This window comes from Pieris napi, chromosome 15 (genome assembly GCF_905475465.1).
Source record: "Pieris napi chromosome 15, ilPieNapi1.2, whole genome shotgun sequence".
Classification (NCBI taxonomy): Eukaryota; Metazoa; Arthropoda; class Insecta; order Lepidoptera; family Pieridae; genus Pieris; species Pieris napi.
In genome coordinates, this window is record NC_062248.1 from 5,189,691 (window position 1) to 5,206,870 (window position 17,180).

Below are 17,180 nucleotides of genomic sequence, written 5' to 3' on the forward strand. Positions count from 1 at the left end.
TATCACAACATAAGCCTTACATTACGCGTTTAAGTTCAATTTATTACTATAGATTACAAATATTTATTTTCAGTAATTTTTAAAGATATGTAGTAGGCTCGATATTCTAAACACTTTTCTTTTTTTATAAATAAAAATATACGACGTATTTAAAACTGAACAATCACGATTTTATTTAAATAAAGTCATAAATAAAAAACTATTTTTTTCTATTCTGAGTCTACGGTACGCCCAAAAAGGGCAGTAATCGCAGCCCATGGCTACCGATTTTAGTGGGAAATATTAGAGGTTTTATTAGGGAGTATTTGAGGGAAAAATATGCTTATTTTTTAAAATAATCTATTTTATGTTTAGATATCTTCCAAGGTAGTTGTTTAATAAGGGTTAGATCCAAACTTGGTTAATAACGCTAAGATCAGTATATCTAAAACATAATAGAATGATTGGGAGTCGCAGATCAAAATCAATTCTTACCAATTGTTGAAAGTGTTATCTATATAGGTATATAAAAATGAAACCCGTTTTCCGTTGTCACGACATAACATGATAACGGCTTCAACAAAAATAAAATAATACAACCGTCGCAATCAAAAGTCACATCCGTATACACGTGTTAGTGTAGACGTCTGAGTCCCGTCTGCACAGGAAATGGTCTACAGATGAGCTGAGAGCTGGCGGTCTGTTGGTATAGATTTAATTGCGTTTAATTAGAATATTATTTAATGTTCAAATCAAATCAAAATCGTTTATTCATATAGCTAACACACTTATGAACGTCAAAAAAATAAATATTAAATGCTTCTAATTTTACATTTACTAATTTTAAAACGGAACGAAGCGTAGAACGGAAGAGAAGAACTGGCAATAAATTCTCCGACACTCTTTTCAATCGCCAAGTTTTTTTGTTATACACAATATTTGTAAGGAGCTGCAACCATTACACCATTATCCACCATGTTTGTCTAGATAACCAATGCTACACCGGTAAACTAGATAGAACATGAACTTCCGAGCGCTCTGAATAGTATACTTTGTATAATTCACTTATATATTATATACTTACTCTAACTAATTTATTTGATTTAAATTTCGTAAAGAAAATGCAGTCTAAAAACAATTGCATTTCGGTAACCCCTTTTCGGTTTTCATCGATTTTAAATATTATCAAGAAATTATTAAGGCTCTGAGGTTAAGGTAAGGGTAATTTAGACACAAGATTAGCGCTGAGTATATCTTTCGTAAGTCAATTGAATTTTGACATAAGGGAGTCTCGTTTCTGAATCTTGCCCTTAATGACTTAATCTTTTTACCACATATCTCTTTGAAGGTTACTAGTCCGATCAAGCTGAAAATCAGTAAAATTGTTCAAAACATAATTAAAAATAATATTTAAAAGTTCCCCATCATTCCCGTGTATGGATTTTTTTTATTCAATGTCAAAGGTCAAAAAATTACTATACGTCAGACGTTTTAAAATCACCACTGAATGCTTATAAGAACCAGAGATGTGCTTGAAACGAGCTTAGTGCTCTAATCACGTAATTCTGTTAGAAATGCAATAACAAGTGATGCTTATGTTGACGTATTAATTAAAGACTTAGGGTGGCTGTGCGCTTTATAAGCACTTACTTCTACATGTCTATGATACACGCAAGATTACGGAACAAAATATTAATATTTCATCCATAGTGTTATTCCTATAAAAATTGTCTTTGGTATTGGTTAATTCTTATCTTTAAAATGTTGCAACACAATTTATTCCGCCTTATAATGTTTTGTTTATATCTGATTAGGTGGAGTTTTGTAAGTGGTGATAGCAAATTTTACTATACATAGTACTTTTTCTACTATCTTTATTTCTAGATGGTGTTAAAAATAATTACCGTATACACAGTGCACAAAGTCCTGTTACTGAATGAAATGTGGGGCGCAGCCGTCTGTTTCACTAATCATCTTCTATAAATCCATGATGTGCTTTCTAAGCCTAATATTAGGCTGAGGGTCGACGGATATTCGAATTGAATCAATCAGCACTGGGCTATGGAAGAGTCGATTGCTATATATGATTGGTTATTAATAACAATTTACGTTTTTCTATATAACAGGGTTTATTAGATTTTTTTGTATAACATTTATATTTTTTATATTATAAACGGCAAGGAGGCTTACCTGATGTTACGAGCTTCTAAACACGCAGATTCGCAAGTTTCACTCCTTTAAGAATTGTTACGCTTTTTTAAGGATCCTAAGTTGTATTGTGTACGGTAAAAACTGTCTTAAAGACGCTCAGTTATTTTAATATTAATTTCACAACTAAATTAAAAAAATATTGTTTAGTGGGCGTAGTGGTCAACATAAAGAGGGATTAATACTGGATTCAATTCCAGGCGAAACAATAATTCCTCTGATTTGCATTGAAGGCTATTCACATTTTTTTGTTTCCCATAATATTTGCGGCACTAAACTCACATTTGCCCTTATATGTAATCTGGGCTTATACGCGTATGAAATATTAATGATAATGTCATGGGTAGACATAAGTAGCAATTAATGTGTAATATGTTCAAGTATGGTCCGTATCTAAATTACATAAACCGGAAATACACACTCATAACTTCATTAAGCGTAACATATTAATTGCCTTTGAAGAGACGTATATGATACGGCTAAATATAGTATTACATCAAAGTTCCTGGCTGGTTAAAAATAAGAGAATATTTTATGTTGTATTTAAATATTTTACGTTCTATTTTTAAAGATCTATTTTGGAAATAAGTAAATTATATAAATTGTTTTTACAATAATACATTATTTATTATTGATATATTTTTGTGTGTTTAATTGTTTACAATGTTATTTTTTTTACCTAAACTTACTTCGACATTTTTTTCAAATACTCTGTAAGTGCCATGTGTAAATGCTCTGTTTTAACTTTATTTCCTTTCTAGATATAACCATAGACTATAGTCAAATGTATATTAACGTCAATTCCTTACTTCCACCGTAACAAATACTTCCTAAGCACTATTTATAAACATCGCTATTTCTAAAAGTACATTGTGGGAAACGCGCGGTAATTCGCCTCTTATAAGCTAATGACTGAGCCGGTGAGTGGTCGTTTCTTGGAACCGAGGTTAGTAGGCTGCCCTGAGACGTTATACATCGTTACCTGTCTTCTACACGTCTACCTGGCTATTCGTTACCTTAATTACTACACCCTTAACTGTTTTATTTAAGACATTATTGTAATGAACATCTTATATAGAGACGAGACAGGTTATGGTTTGTTTTATGGATGAATAAACTCTGTATTATAAATTATTACTATTTCAAATAGCTATGGACAAACTGGTTCGATACCTAGTAAAACATCAATTGTTTTGCGTTGGTAGGAAAGGTTAATCACATGATAGCCAACAAAACAATCAACGCTAAAAGCTACGAGTCTTCAAACATCAAAGAAGAGTTTAAAAGTACTTCCTAAAGTGTAGATACATCGTTTAAAGTTTTTACATTAAACAGGAAAAAAAATATCTCTTGTTACTGCGTGTTAAAGTGGCGTATGTATAGTTCTCAATAAATGGCTTTACTATCACAGGATCTGGGTTAGATCCCAAAGGAACTTTGATAAATTCATGGGGTCAAGGTTAAATAATAGCTGGGACATAAGTGACCAATCAGAAATTGAGCAATATCGTATGTTTAAGATGAACTTATTTATAGATTTAATCATACAATTGACTAAATTTTGAGTTATATTTTGTCGTCTAGTAACAGTTAAATTTAGCTCTGACTTTGTTTAGTCATATGTAGAAATTTAATAATAAAAAAACTGTATATAATTACTACAAATGAAATTAAGTATTAATAAATAAAAAACAAATATTTTAACATAAAATAATTATAAAAACTTTTGTACATTAAAGGGATCGCCAATTAGACTTCGTCAATGCTTCTGGATGTCATTTCTGTTTTATGTTAAAAAGTGTAAGCAAATTGTAAAATGTGATACGATATAATGTAAAAAAACTTAGTCAACTTAAGTTTATCGTTAATCCCGGTTCCGAAAAAACACTACACGTAATTTCACCCCAAGTTCTGTTTACGATGGTTACATTCCCGTCACTTCTGCCCGTGACATTATTGAGTAGCTCTACACTTCACGCTATGTACATTGTACATAAGTTTATCCTTTAAATTTTATTTGGCGTATTTTTTGCTTCTTATGCAATGTGACGTCATAAAATGAGCTCATCAACATTTTAGTAATCCATAGACATTCAGCCCAATTGGACGTTTATAAAATTTGACTTCCATAGATTAATACGTGCCTTATATTTTACATATTCATTAGATATTTTGATGCAAAATCTGATGCCGAGACCCATAAAGGTTTAGCGCCAACTAATTATTATTATTACATAAACTAGAAGAAGTATATACAAACATTATTTATCTTTCTACCACTGTTTACAATCATCTTAGCCTTATTATCTTGAACAGAACGAATAACTATACTAGAAAGAAGGAAAATGATAGTTGATTAGTTAAATTAAACGTCATTAATCATCCCGTAGTCGGAAACGGATGCAATTTGTATGTTTATATTTCAGTGAAATGCGTATCCCATAATGTTTATTTTCATTTTTATTTGATGCTGCTTGTGATTGTTTTCGTTTTAAAGCGTCGAGTGCGGAGTGGCGCGCGCACCAGACGGCAGGCATTGGAGGTGACGCGGCGCGGGGTCCTCGCCGAACCAGCCGCCAGCGGCCATACGCTCCGTGGCGGCTTCGTCGTTCAGTCATCGTATGACCGTGGGGAACGAGTGTTGTTATTTCGTTCGTAGTCCGCTAACACCGCATTACTTATTATATTTACGTGTCTGACACCGCATATCCTTTGAACTGTAATAGACTTTTTGCAGTTAGTTTAAGAAACCGGATTTTAATTTGTGATTGTTGTCATATCTGACAGCGCGCGTGTTGTGCTCTATCGATATAACCTGTACAACTTCAAGGGCACGGGCAACTTTGTGCTTTGGATGCGGTGCTTAAGAAGCTGTTCTAGGGATTTTAGCCTTGCCTTTTGTAAGATGTAAGTGGGCGTATTCGAAAGTTTGAAAATCGATCGGGTGACGTGCGTGCGTGGGATTGCGTTTACGTAATCTTTGTTTACCTTGGGAATTTGCACTGTGTTGATTACCGAGTCCTTTATCACTACATCTCTGGCGATTGCAGACACAACAAAATACGCTCGGTAAGTAATGAAATGTTCTCAACTCTTGGCTATCCTTTCCAATTGTTTATATTATTTTAACTAAGTTATTTGTAGTTTTATAAGTTTGCGGAATCGAGATGTACTTAAATTTATAAAATATAATAATTATTAGTATATTGTGTAAATACAAGGGCAATAGAAAAATAATAATTGATGATTACTTTTTATTTGTAGAAAGATTTAAGATTGATATCTTTAATCATCAAATTATGATTGTTGTACTACTATACCGGTCGAGAGTACTTTGTAATATATTCCAGTGTTTACATACCTACTATGTAAACTTCTAGGTATAAAGGTATATTTACGATAAGAAAAACAAATTGTAAAATTTGTTTCAGCTTAATAAATGTATGAATGTTTTAATTAAAATAACCAGCTTTCATAAAACCAATAATTATTGCTCTGTAATTGATGTCTGCACCTTTGCGCGCTTATAAAAATAACACTACTTTTGTTACCAAGGAGTTGCCGGTTTGAAAGTCACGAACCCCATTTTACGGCGAGTAAATTGGCTGGTTTTTTATGGTTATATTGTAGAATCGAGTCGGCCGGTTTTGCATAATAGGCTGCGTGTGAGAAAGGAATAAAATTTAGACGAGTTTCTTTATGTCACGAATCACATATCGCCCTTAGGGTTTTTGTCAATATTAGGGGGTTATGGGTACCTATGGCGAACAAGGTAGAAACTAGCCGTTCTTTCAGGCGAAGCATTCATATTTCATGAGCACCAGTCTGAGGCACAATGGCGTCGCGATGAGGTCGTTGGACGAACACAGCTTTTAACTTTCATTTCTCGCATGCACTTTTTTCTATGTGCGCTTGTATTTATGCGTAAAAACGCCGACATAGATACATATTTAGTATAGTATCTTTAGGATTTTAGGTAATATTATTCTAAAATAATATAAATATAACTGGTTTGTAAACTTAGTTTAGTGGTAAACGCAAAATGTATGTTTTAGACGTATTTTAAATATGTATTGTTATTTATTTATTACCATTTCGTTGCATTACAATATAAAAATTGAACATAATTAAATGAAAAGGAGAGCAACTGGCGGCCTTGTCGCTTTCGAGCGATCTCTTCCAGGCCACTGTAAGAAAATAAACAGAAAATGTATTAAATTAGATTAGGTAGGCAAGAAGTGCAAAAATACAGATAACATATAGTTATTAAGAAAAAAAACTAAACAGGAACAAAAAACAAACTAAATTAATGAAGGATACATGAAAAATAAAAAGTAAAAAGTGCACATGAATCACGATAATTTAAGATCAGTCTCACGTCAGTTAGTCGTTAGAACGAAAGTACGATGTGGAGAGGTAATGTTTGTACAGAAGAAATTTATAAGATATATATAATATGATATGAAGCGAATGTTACATGAGTTACCTTCAAGTTCAAAGCCCATTATGACTATTTATTCAATTATTTTTTATGGTTTTAACCCATAGGATCCGAAGCAGACATATTTCTGTGTCTGTTTCATTGCTTTCAAAACTACGGAAGTAGTTAAAATTTTCATAATATGGTTGATAAATAAATAAATTCTGGTTTTGTGTCAAGTAACCAAATAGCTCTTCGGAATCTCAGTCGTCCCTTGGGAAATTAAACTGAATTAGCTACGAATATGTAGATATCCTCTCTATATTAAATGTTACACATGTTCACCGGAAAATATAAATGCTTAAAGTACTCAGATTAATTCCTGCTTCTAGTAAAGTTTCGAATAGCCCCTCATCGCGAATGACTTCTAATATGATTCTTCTTACTGTACGTAAAGTATAAAAACTGTCAAAGCCCAATCTTGGTTCCACCATTGGAAATCTAATAGGTATATAAAGTGGTAGAATAAACTTAACGCTTATTCTACGAATTTTGTTCAAGTTAATACAAAATCTCATTATCATTATGTAGAAACATTTTTATTTTAGAAATAAGTACTACTACTTCTATATATAATATTTGCAAAAGGTAATGTATGAATCTGATCCACAATTTCTCTTCATAATGAAACGTAAGCGAGATCTATAAATCTAACAGATTCGGATAACTTATAAATTATAGACGCTGTGAGACAATTGGTAAAGTGAAAGTTGTAACTAAGCCTTCAATTTGGTTCAAATAAAAACGGTGTTTGTAAACAAATCTGAACTCGATGTCATCAATACATTAAGCCATGAGTCACAATGATGCCATCATATGAGGGCACGACATTCAACTACGCAGCGCGGGAGATGTACTATTTTTATTACGACGTACTGTATATTATTAAGCATTTCTTTTCAGAGTGCGTCTGTCAAATCAAATCAAATTATATATTCATCTAGGTAACTTAATGTAAAAAATTTATGAGTGTCAGTAACAAATATTGATGCTTCTAAATTTACATTAACCTACTGCCAGATCTCAAATCCCTTGCATGGAATGGACGAGAAGTGGCAATAAGCTGCCCGTCACACTTTAAAATCGCCACGTTTTTATACAACCATTGTCTATTAATATGTAATCCAAGGTTTTTTAATTAACGTCCAAACAGGACAGAAAAGAATAGAATATTCCGGCCAAAGTAAAGTCTTGTTTAGATCGTCTGTTGTAGCAACGCCAAGTTAGTAGTTAAGTCCAAACCAATTTAGCTTAAATCATTTAGTCATTGATAAATTGACTTTATATTAATAAAAGTCTACAATCATAGTAACGATCGTTATACGCATGAAGGACGTATGCATTGGTAGGTATGCTCCAAGTGCAGCTCGAATAGGTACGCAAAATCTCGCATTTCATGCAGGTTTTTATTTCAAAGTCGATAGGGAGTAGGGACCTTTCACGTAGTAATGTACTCCAACAGCCATATTGCGTAAGTTCCTGGGTAATGTATGAATGCACTACTTATCTGCGTCGCACATTAGCACTCTCGAGGGACGACAATACCTTCCCACTTCGTACGTGTAATGAACGGTATAAACACGCTAACTTTATTATAAAATCCACTATGAGGAAGTTGGGTTTTGAGTAGTTTAAATATAAATGAGGTGGGAAGGGATCGGCGTGTAATGAAGGGAATACTTGGAGACTACCGTTAGTTATATATGTTAACGTAAAATTGTAATAACCGTTAGATTGTAATCTATCTTGCGAGATTATAAACTGTCGAAAGATTGTGCACCTCAGCTTACTGCTTACAATTTAACGTATTATTATTCGGTAGATTGTACTACACTAACTTAGTTATCATTCAAACTTCTTTGGTCAATTACAGATTAATTTTACTTTCCAACAATTTCATATAACTACCGAATAATAATACGTTAAATTGTAAGCAGTTCGTTGAGGTTCACAATCTTTCGACAGTTTATAATCTCGCGAGATAGATTACAATCTAACGGTGTTTACAATTTTACGGTGACATATATATATTTTACGATTGTCATCTTTGGGTGGAATAAATTAAATCCAATATTAATATTGCCGAAAATATTATGTACTTTTTACTTAAAAGATAAAGTATATAAATTGTTTTTAGCAGCTTCCCACGCATTGAATGGTTATATTGATCTTTGCACTTTATTATGTCATCACTAATAAATCCTTCAACACGGAACTTTAAAAATAATAATCATTTAATTCAATTTGTTCATATTTGTCCTCCTTAATATTATAATGACACATTTTATGTTTGAAAGAAAAGTATATCTTACTAGCGTTCTTTAGATTTGATTTTTGCTTGTGCTGATTTAAACAATTAATCGACAGTATATAAAATCTTTTAATTATACAACAGCTTGGCAAATTCTGTAACGTGTTTTGACATTGACAAGTAAAAGATGACACTTCAATAAAGGTTACAAAACGTACTTGGGCTTGGAGTATTGTGGTTAACCATTGAGTGCTGACCTATACCTAGCCAATCATGCGTAAACATTAAATCTGGTACTAGTAGTACAATTGTTTAACTTATGAGTAAATGTCATCTAGATTCTTGAAATTATTTAGTAATAGTGAATGTGTGTGCAACTCGCATATAATAGCTTCTACGTAATGATTTTGATATAAATTCGCAAACATTACGATCGGAATATTATATTGATATTATATTTTGCTCTGAATACGCAATGGAATAATTCTGCTGACGTATAAATCTCATTATTTATGGCTCAAGGGGTCTGTTTCCTTTAATACTCTCCGAATCTTTTCTATATAAACGATATTCTATAATCGTAAACAAAAACCAATATTTTAGAACAAAGTTGAATTGACTTTTTTATTACGTTACTTACATTACTAAAAAAATCATTTAAAATCTCTCGGGAATTATGTTTTGCTAATATATCGTGAATAACATTAACTATTTCCTTTGGGAATGTGTGCGAGCCATCAATTAATTAAATTTATATGTTTGAAAGTTTTTCCTATTTCGAAAACCTTTGTACATATATAAAGTGATACTTGTGATGCAATGTTATGATAAGTTCAGTAACAAGTGTCGTTTAAATTATTACATACAGTATTTCGGATGTAGAACGCGTTACTTGACTTACCTTATCTAGACGATTACCGGCTAAACAAGACTACAAAATGTTTATGGATGGCAAAATACTTATGAAATAATCTAGACAATTGTAATACTTTCTTAACATATATTTCGCTTCGCATTTGGTATATGAAATTGCATGTAGTCCCCTGTGGAGCACACTGGGGCTTATTACTCGTTTCTATTAAGGATGTATATGATTATGTGCCTTATACACGTCGTTGGTTCGTTGGACACGAGATTAAAAGAGACAAACTATTTAATTTCATAGTGAACGAAGTCGCTTTAGTATTAGTTAGGTTAAGTGATCTATAAATTGAATTAATCAAAGACTCGGCTATAATTAGTTCATGTTACTATTCCTAATGCAGGTAATCGAGGTCGAGGCTAGACTTATTACTCTCATTAATGCTTGGCTCCTGGACCTCGCGGGTATCGGATTGTGGCTACACAAGTTCATTTGATTTACTTCAGAAAATAGATATCTTGTAATGGTAACATGAAGTCTCTGATATGAATGAAATCGTGTTTATTAATTACAATTTCTAGCTAATTTTAATAATAATGTTTTAAATTAATTGATCATTGGCGCTACAACCTTTTTAGGTCTGGGCTCCAGATTTCTGTATCTGTTTCATGATAATTTGCCAATCTAATAGGCAAGTAAGTGATAGCCTCCTATGCCTGACACACGCCGCCGTCTTTTCGCGTCTAAGGCAAGCCGGTTTCCTCACGATGTTTTCCTTCTCCGTTCGAACGAATGTTTAATGCACACATAGAAAGAAAGTCCACTGGTGCCAAGCCGGCGATCGAACCTACGACCGGATAAGAGTCGCATGCTAAAGCCACTAGGCCAACACTGTTTATATCTGACTTTAAAGATGGATGGACGTGTGTTTTCTTTTGAATGTGTGTGTGTATTGGCTAATTTATAAAGCCAATAATTTATTGTATAATAGCTACAGTATTAGTTATATATAATAGTAACACATTAATGCTTTATAAGTCAAGTTAATTGAATAACTGATGTTTCAATCATCTAGAAAATTACTTTGTTAAAAATATTCGTCTGAACAGCAGTCAGTAAATGCACAATTGCAAATAGCAAATTGAATTCGTATGCACCAAAAAGTTACTTCACAATTATATAATTATATTCAGAATTAACACGAATATATTTATTTTGAAGTAGACAAACCGGAACCGTCAAGTGCAGCCAAGCGAGGACACTTCAAGGTCGCACATGTCTTTATCTGTTTTATCAATTTAAAAAGAAATTAAAGTGTTTTTCAATTGCTTTTTATAATGTACTAGCAAACCCGGCGAACTCCGTTTCGCCACCAGATGGCTTCGTTTTATGTAACATTTCGTTTGGTGATCCCGCTTTTCTGTTGAAATTTTTCCTGAATTTTCTTTGCTATATTTCTTTTCTATTCGGTACCTCACGGAGACCGAGACCTTTCCAACGAATGCAAAACCGTGGAAATCGGTTCGTGCGTTCTGGAGTTATAGCGTCAGGAAGGAAAACCCGACTTATTTTTATATACATGTAGTAGATTGAGCAATGGGCATTTAAGCGGGTCATTAACTGTCGCGTGGCTTAGTGACTAACACATACCATTAGACTTGGAGGTGTCAGTTACTGGAGTACCATATGTTTCAGGTAGGTAAAAAGTGTTAAAGGGATTACAAGAATTAAACCATTTAAGAGACTGTAACTTACATAGATAATCGTACTTTAAAAGATCACTCATACACAGAGTTTTATAACAAAGTTGTATTGTTGTAAGAAATATTGTAACTCGTAAATTATAAATATTTGTTTCTGGGCCTAAATCACCGGAGAGTAGAATTGTGGCCACTTTGTAAGGATTTTCTCTTTGATTAATTTGCGTAATATAAGAAAACATTCTAAGGTTTTTAAAGGTAAGTTTTTATATAATAATTTACAATATAAGTTATCCATACTTATAAATCATTAGCGCCGGTACTCTATAACTTCCAGTAGCAATATAGCGATTCCGACTTTAATGATGTTTTTAATTAGATCACAAGGTTGCGACATCAGTAGTCCGGTTATTGAAAATGACAATTATTACATACAAATCTATGGGTATGGCTATTCGGAGTTACAGAGTACCCGTGCTGTTATGTTTGTGTCCTAACTCGCCCTCATTGTATTCGGTAATACGATTACATGACTCATATGTAGAAAGTTTCCTTACGTGATAATGAAAATTTAGCATTTACTTACACGCAAAATAAATTATTTCCAATTATGCCTACGTGATGATCTAAGAATGTAAAATGAACATAGATTATAGAAAGAAACGATTTGTACTGATGTAACGATTTTGAAACAAAAATGAAATATTAGTCTATGGTTATGACAGTCGCGTGACTATGGCCGATTGCAGTGATTTCTCCAATTGTGTTAAAACTTCAGAAAATGTAATCACAGCGATTTGTGTTTTGTAATATTTAAAGCAATAAAATTGTATAAAAATATTTCGTATAATATTGTGTACTTAATTAAACTCATAAAATTAGAATCAAAATTAGATCACATGATTCTTAGGACGCATACGTTATGCATCAATGACGTAATCTTTTTAATAATGAAAACAAATTTTCTGGCCAGAATGAACGAATTAATTCCAAAATTAAAAAAAATAGATTAAGTTTACACAATTTTTATACATATTATACGAACTGATGTTGGTCTATTAATTATTGTTTTGTTGAAACTATGTAGCCCTGAAATATATCTACGTTCGATCCTGGAAAAAAAAGGAAATTGGCACATGCTTATATCAAATACTCTGTATCGATTATAATCTACATATTAAAATTATTTCATAGATGTACATATGGGGACTGTGTGCACTTTGTATCCTGAAAACTGTTAGATTTAGATCCACCGTAATTGAAATCGTATTTTTAACTGACTTTTAATTACTTTCGTAGCATTCGATTTCGACCATTACAAAAAATTCAATATCCTAGGTCATTTGGTTCTGATGCAGTCGGGATAACGATTTTGAGTAAAGTTTTTATGAGAGATAGTTAATAATAGTTTCATCATGTAAATGTGTACTAAATTAAGGAGTTTAACAAAAGCAATGAGTCCTATTTATTTCAAAATAATCGTAAATAAAATGAGATTTGATTCTGTATACTTTACAGAAATTCTATTCCTGATTAAGAAAACAAAAAACAAATGAATGCGGTACAAAATAAAATATGAAGTAACTTTGTTATATGAACTTTTTCAGTATTACCTAATACAAAAGTGTGTAAGTTATTTCTCCCTGAAACCATTATTTATCATTAGTCTAAGTAACCATGTACCTTCAACATGTGGAGTTACATAGAAATATGTAAAAATCTGTACACAAAAACTTTTTTACAGCAGACTGCCTACGTTGTGTACCTACTACTCTACTAGTACCCTTTTTTCCTTCGAAAAAGACTTAGCGAACATCTATATGTTATGAGTATATAATTTGCATAAATTATGTGCTTGATGTCCCAAATAAATTGAATATTGCAGTATGAAAATTCTTTTTCTTCACCTTTAAGTTAAATTAAAATTAAAAGCACCGTAAATAATAATTTGACTATAATTTTAACAAAATTAGCTTATCATTAAACGCATTCCATAAAAAATAGGGCCGTAAAATCGGGAACCTTAAATTTACAAGTTATTTTTGAATTTAGATACTGCCTTGCGATTCTGTATCTCACTTTTCGAACTCGCACAGCAGTTTTCGCAGCGGCGGTCGCGCTCATATTAGTCGTGAAGCAGTCATTTTACGATTTGGCATTCTGATAAGGAGGGAGCTTGTAGAACCGCTGTGCGAGTTCGAAAAGTGAGTTACAGAATCGCAAGGCAGATCTTAATGCTGCTCCCTACACATACAAAATATAGAAACCCCACCAACATTTTTACTTTGCATTTCTAATATGTAGTTGCCAATGGATTTGAATAGCAAGCCCATTCAAATATTTTTATCTGAATCGTTTCGTATGTGGCGATTAGAGATTTCATTCCATTTTGTTTTCTATTGGGCCCTCTCTAAGATTACAAGGAGACGTAGATAAAAGCAGGATTATGACCCTTATGTCCACTTAGTGACCCTCTCTAGTCCCCTCTAGTATTGGACTGGAAATCTTTAAGGCCCACAAATTCTGAATTACTGAATGAAATGAAATCTCACTGAATTTGGCCCGATATTACGTAGGGTGTACGTATAAATTGGGAATTTATTAAAAGAGAATAATTAATTCTCTTTTTATATGAAGTAGTAATTTCTAATGTTCGTAACACGGATTTAATAGTTTATTATTTGATAGTATAGTGCCTTTGGATAATAAGTTTATTTCCAGGTCGACCTAAAATCGAGCATCTGATCTCATTTGTGTTCAAGAAATAACAGTTTAAATCGTACGTCAGTCAGGAAGTCGTTATGGTCTTGTTTTAGTTTAGATTTCTTAATAAATCTTCAAAGCCGGTCACAGCGACATTCAGAGCGTTGAGTATCAAGTTATAGTATCGATGAAGTGATCTCAGCTGAGTCGGCCCACATTTTATGCCTTATTGTCAATTCAATTTAATTTTTTACTTGACGCCGCTTCTAAAATTGAATTTTGTCTATATTTCGCTTACTTTTTTACTTTTATAAATAGTTTTTGTTCCGATGACTTTAGATACCGGCACACCTAAAATACCACAATACAATATATAATAAATATAATACGCCTTAGTAGCCGTTCTTAGTTTAGTTATATTACCGCTAATTAGCTTTTCCCTCCACAAAAGCTTCCTCCAAATGTATCCATGTTAATCTGTCCTTCGCTATTCTGTACCATTCTACCCCGGCCACCCCTCTTATGTTGTCCTCGCAACGCCTCAACTGCCGTACATTTTCTTTTCATCATTAGGGTACCACTTTGTTACCTTATTCAATTTTCCCCTACCTTCTCTTACCATGTGCCCGACACATTTCGATTTCATTTAATACTTAAAAAAAGCATTAACACGTTGAACAAACGGAGAAAAAAAACTAAATAACCTATGGTATAAGTGTTTACATAATATGTAAAATAGCAATAAATTATGTTGTGCGCGACACTTGACACAACCGTTAATTATATGACATTAATTTCAAATGCAAGTGGGATACAATTAAACTGTCAGTACAAGCAGTATGTATTGAGAATAAACTTATAATTTCTCATATTGTTTCATGCCTTCATCGAAAACTCAAAATTCTCTCTTAGGTTGGATATTCTCAATTTTAGAGGCACCAAAGCCTTCTCTAATCACGTCATAGGGATATTAAATATATCTTTAAATATTTTAATAGAATTCAGAAAGGGACTTTTAAAATGCATTATTTAATTTTCAAAGTTGTTACATATAAAAACCAGTCAGACTTTAATGTATTTTGTTAGGTTACATTAACTACTGTCGTAACAAAGTTGTTTCATATATTTCGTTAGCTAAATCTAGTTTAACGATCTGTCAAACATATAAATATAACCCGAATGGGGTTACAGATTCAGTTTACGTAAACATGAAATTTTTAGTGCGTGGCCAATATATCACATTCGTCTATATTATTGAGTGTCTCAATCTTTTGTCATGTATCCAGTATCAATAGTGAATTGTAGTTGTTTTAATTTAACTATGTACGTTGACATTATTTTTTTTACACATCATCGATATTAAAAGAACTATATATAATTTATTCATGTTGGTAACTTAATGTACACTTATAATTGTCAGAAAATGTACTTCTAAATTGACATTTCCTGCCAGTTCTCAAATCAATGGCGTAGAACGGAGAAGAACTGGCAATAAACTCTCCATCACTATTATAAATCGCCAAGGTTTTTCTACAAAATGTTTGTAAGCACATGCAACCATTACATCATACTCGCCACATATTAAAACAGTTAATTATTGCAATTAAATGAACAATGAATACATAAATAAGAAAACCAAACTGTTCGCGTAAAAACTACGACGCAGCAACGGCTAGCAGACAGCCGTTACATTACGATGTTCCTATCCATACCAACTATGCAAAAAACTCAGTTTTGTATTGCGCAGCCCGGAATATTTAAGCCTTGAGTTTGTTTGAGCTATCGCGGAATGGACTCAAAGGAGTATTAAGAATATCCAAAGGGCTAAATCCTATGCAGGTTATGATGCCATAAGGACACCTCACATATACGTTCATTCCTTCACTTCCACACCAACACAATACAGCCGAAAAGGGTATTACTAAGTTAAATGTATTTAAGATTTTTTAATAATTTTTTCCTAAATGTTTGAACCTTTTTGTATATTATATGTATTCAATATTTGGCTATATCTTTAGTATAATTGTTATATATAATTTATGTTCGCTGTAGGCTTACGATAAATATATATAAGTGTTAGTAGCATATCAGCCCTGCGATTCTGTAACTCACTTCACGAACTCACACAGCGGTTTTCGCATGTGAGTGTTGTGTGAGTTCGTGAAGTGAGTTACAGAATCGCAGGGCAGGATTGGACCTTTGTTGATCAAACTTTACTTCGAATGAATATTGTTTTTCGACATTGTATTTGTTATAGATTATTGTATGTAAGCTTATGCCAGATGTTCTCTGAGTCATGGTATACTGACACGTAGGTGTAGGGCCGATTTCCATACAAACATGTTATAATGGGTAATTAGTGAATCATTCTTACTTCCTTAAATTAAATGTACTGATTTGCACCTTAGATTTGCAGCTTAGTAATGCGTAATTCTCAGCCGTTAGTACTCAAGCTGCGTACAATTATTTTTAGAACAACAATGGATTATAATTTCTATGTGCGCGATTAATACTTGTTTATGGTTAAAAAACATGGCAATCGACATTTAGAACATACCGGCTCCATCATGGTGATCAAAGAAACAAAAATGTTATGATTTATGTTCAAAACGTTATATTGATTTCGATGTATTCAGAAATTTTAGTCGTTGTCGTAGTAGACATCATTAGTTAGAATGCCTGCCCTTGTGGCCCTGTTCGATACTACGAAAATTGTATCTATTGTAATTTAATACTTTATACCTTCATCGCAAATATGTGTGCAACAAAAAAAGCATCATGTCAACTGAAGCGTTCCATAGACAGTGTGTCTATGTCTGTTGCATTGTCATTCTATAATCTATGTAAAATGATCATAGTGCATGAGAAGCGTGAGAAATATTTAAAATCAACTTTCCGCTGTTTATCGCCACGCAAGAAAAACAGCATATTACTTGAATTCGCGCTAATTACTCGTATGTTTTAGGTCATTGAACTAACGGTTAAGAGTAACTTAAA

At 32.6% G+C, this 17,180-nt stretch overlaps 1 protein-coding gene across 5 annotated transcripts in view; it reads left to right on the forward strand.

Moving 5' to 3' along the window:
• Window positions 1-4,745: 4,745 nt before the first annotated feature.
• The window catches only part of LOC125056883, a 126,055-nt gene continuing 113,620 nt past the window's right edge, over window positions 4,746-17,180 (forward strand). For all 5 annotated transcript variants that reach the window (XM_047660206.1, XM_047660208.1, XM_047660210.1 and 2 more), the window contains exon 1: window positions 4,746-5,256. The gene's annotated coding sequence lies outside the window, so the exon portion shown is untranslated. The remainder of the gene's footprint in view (window positions 5,257-17,180) is intronic.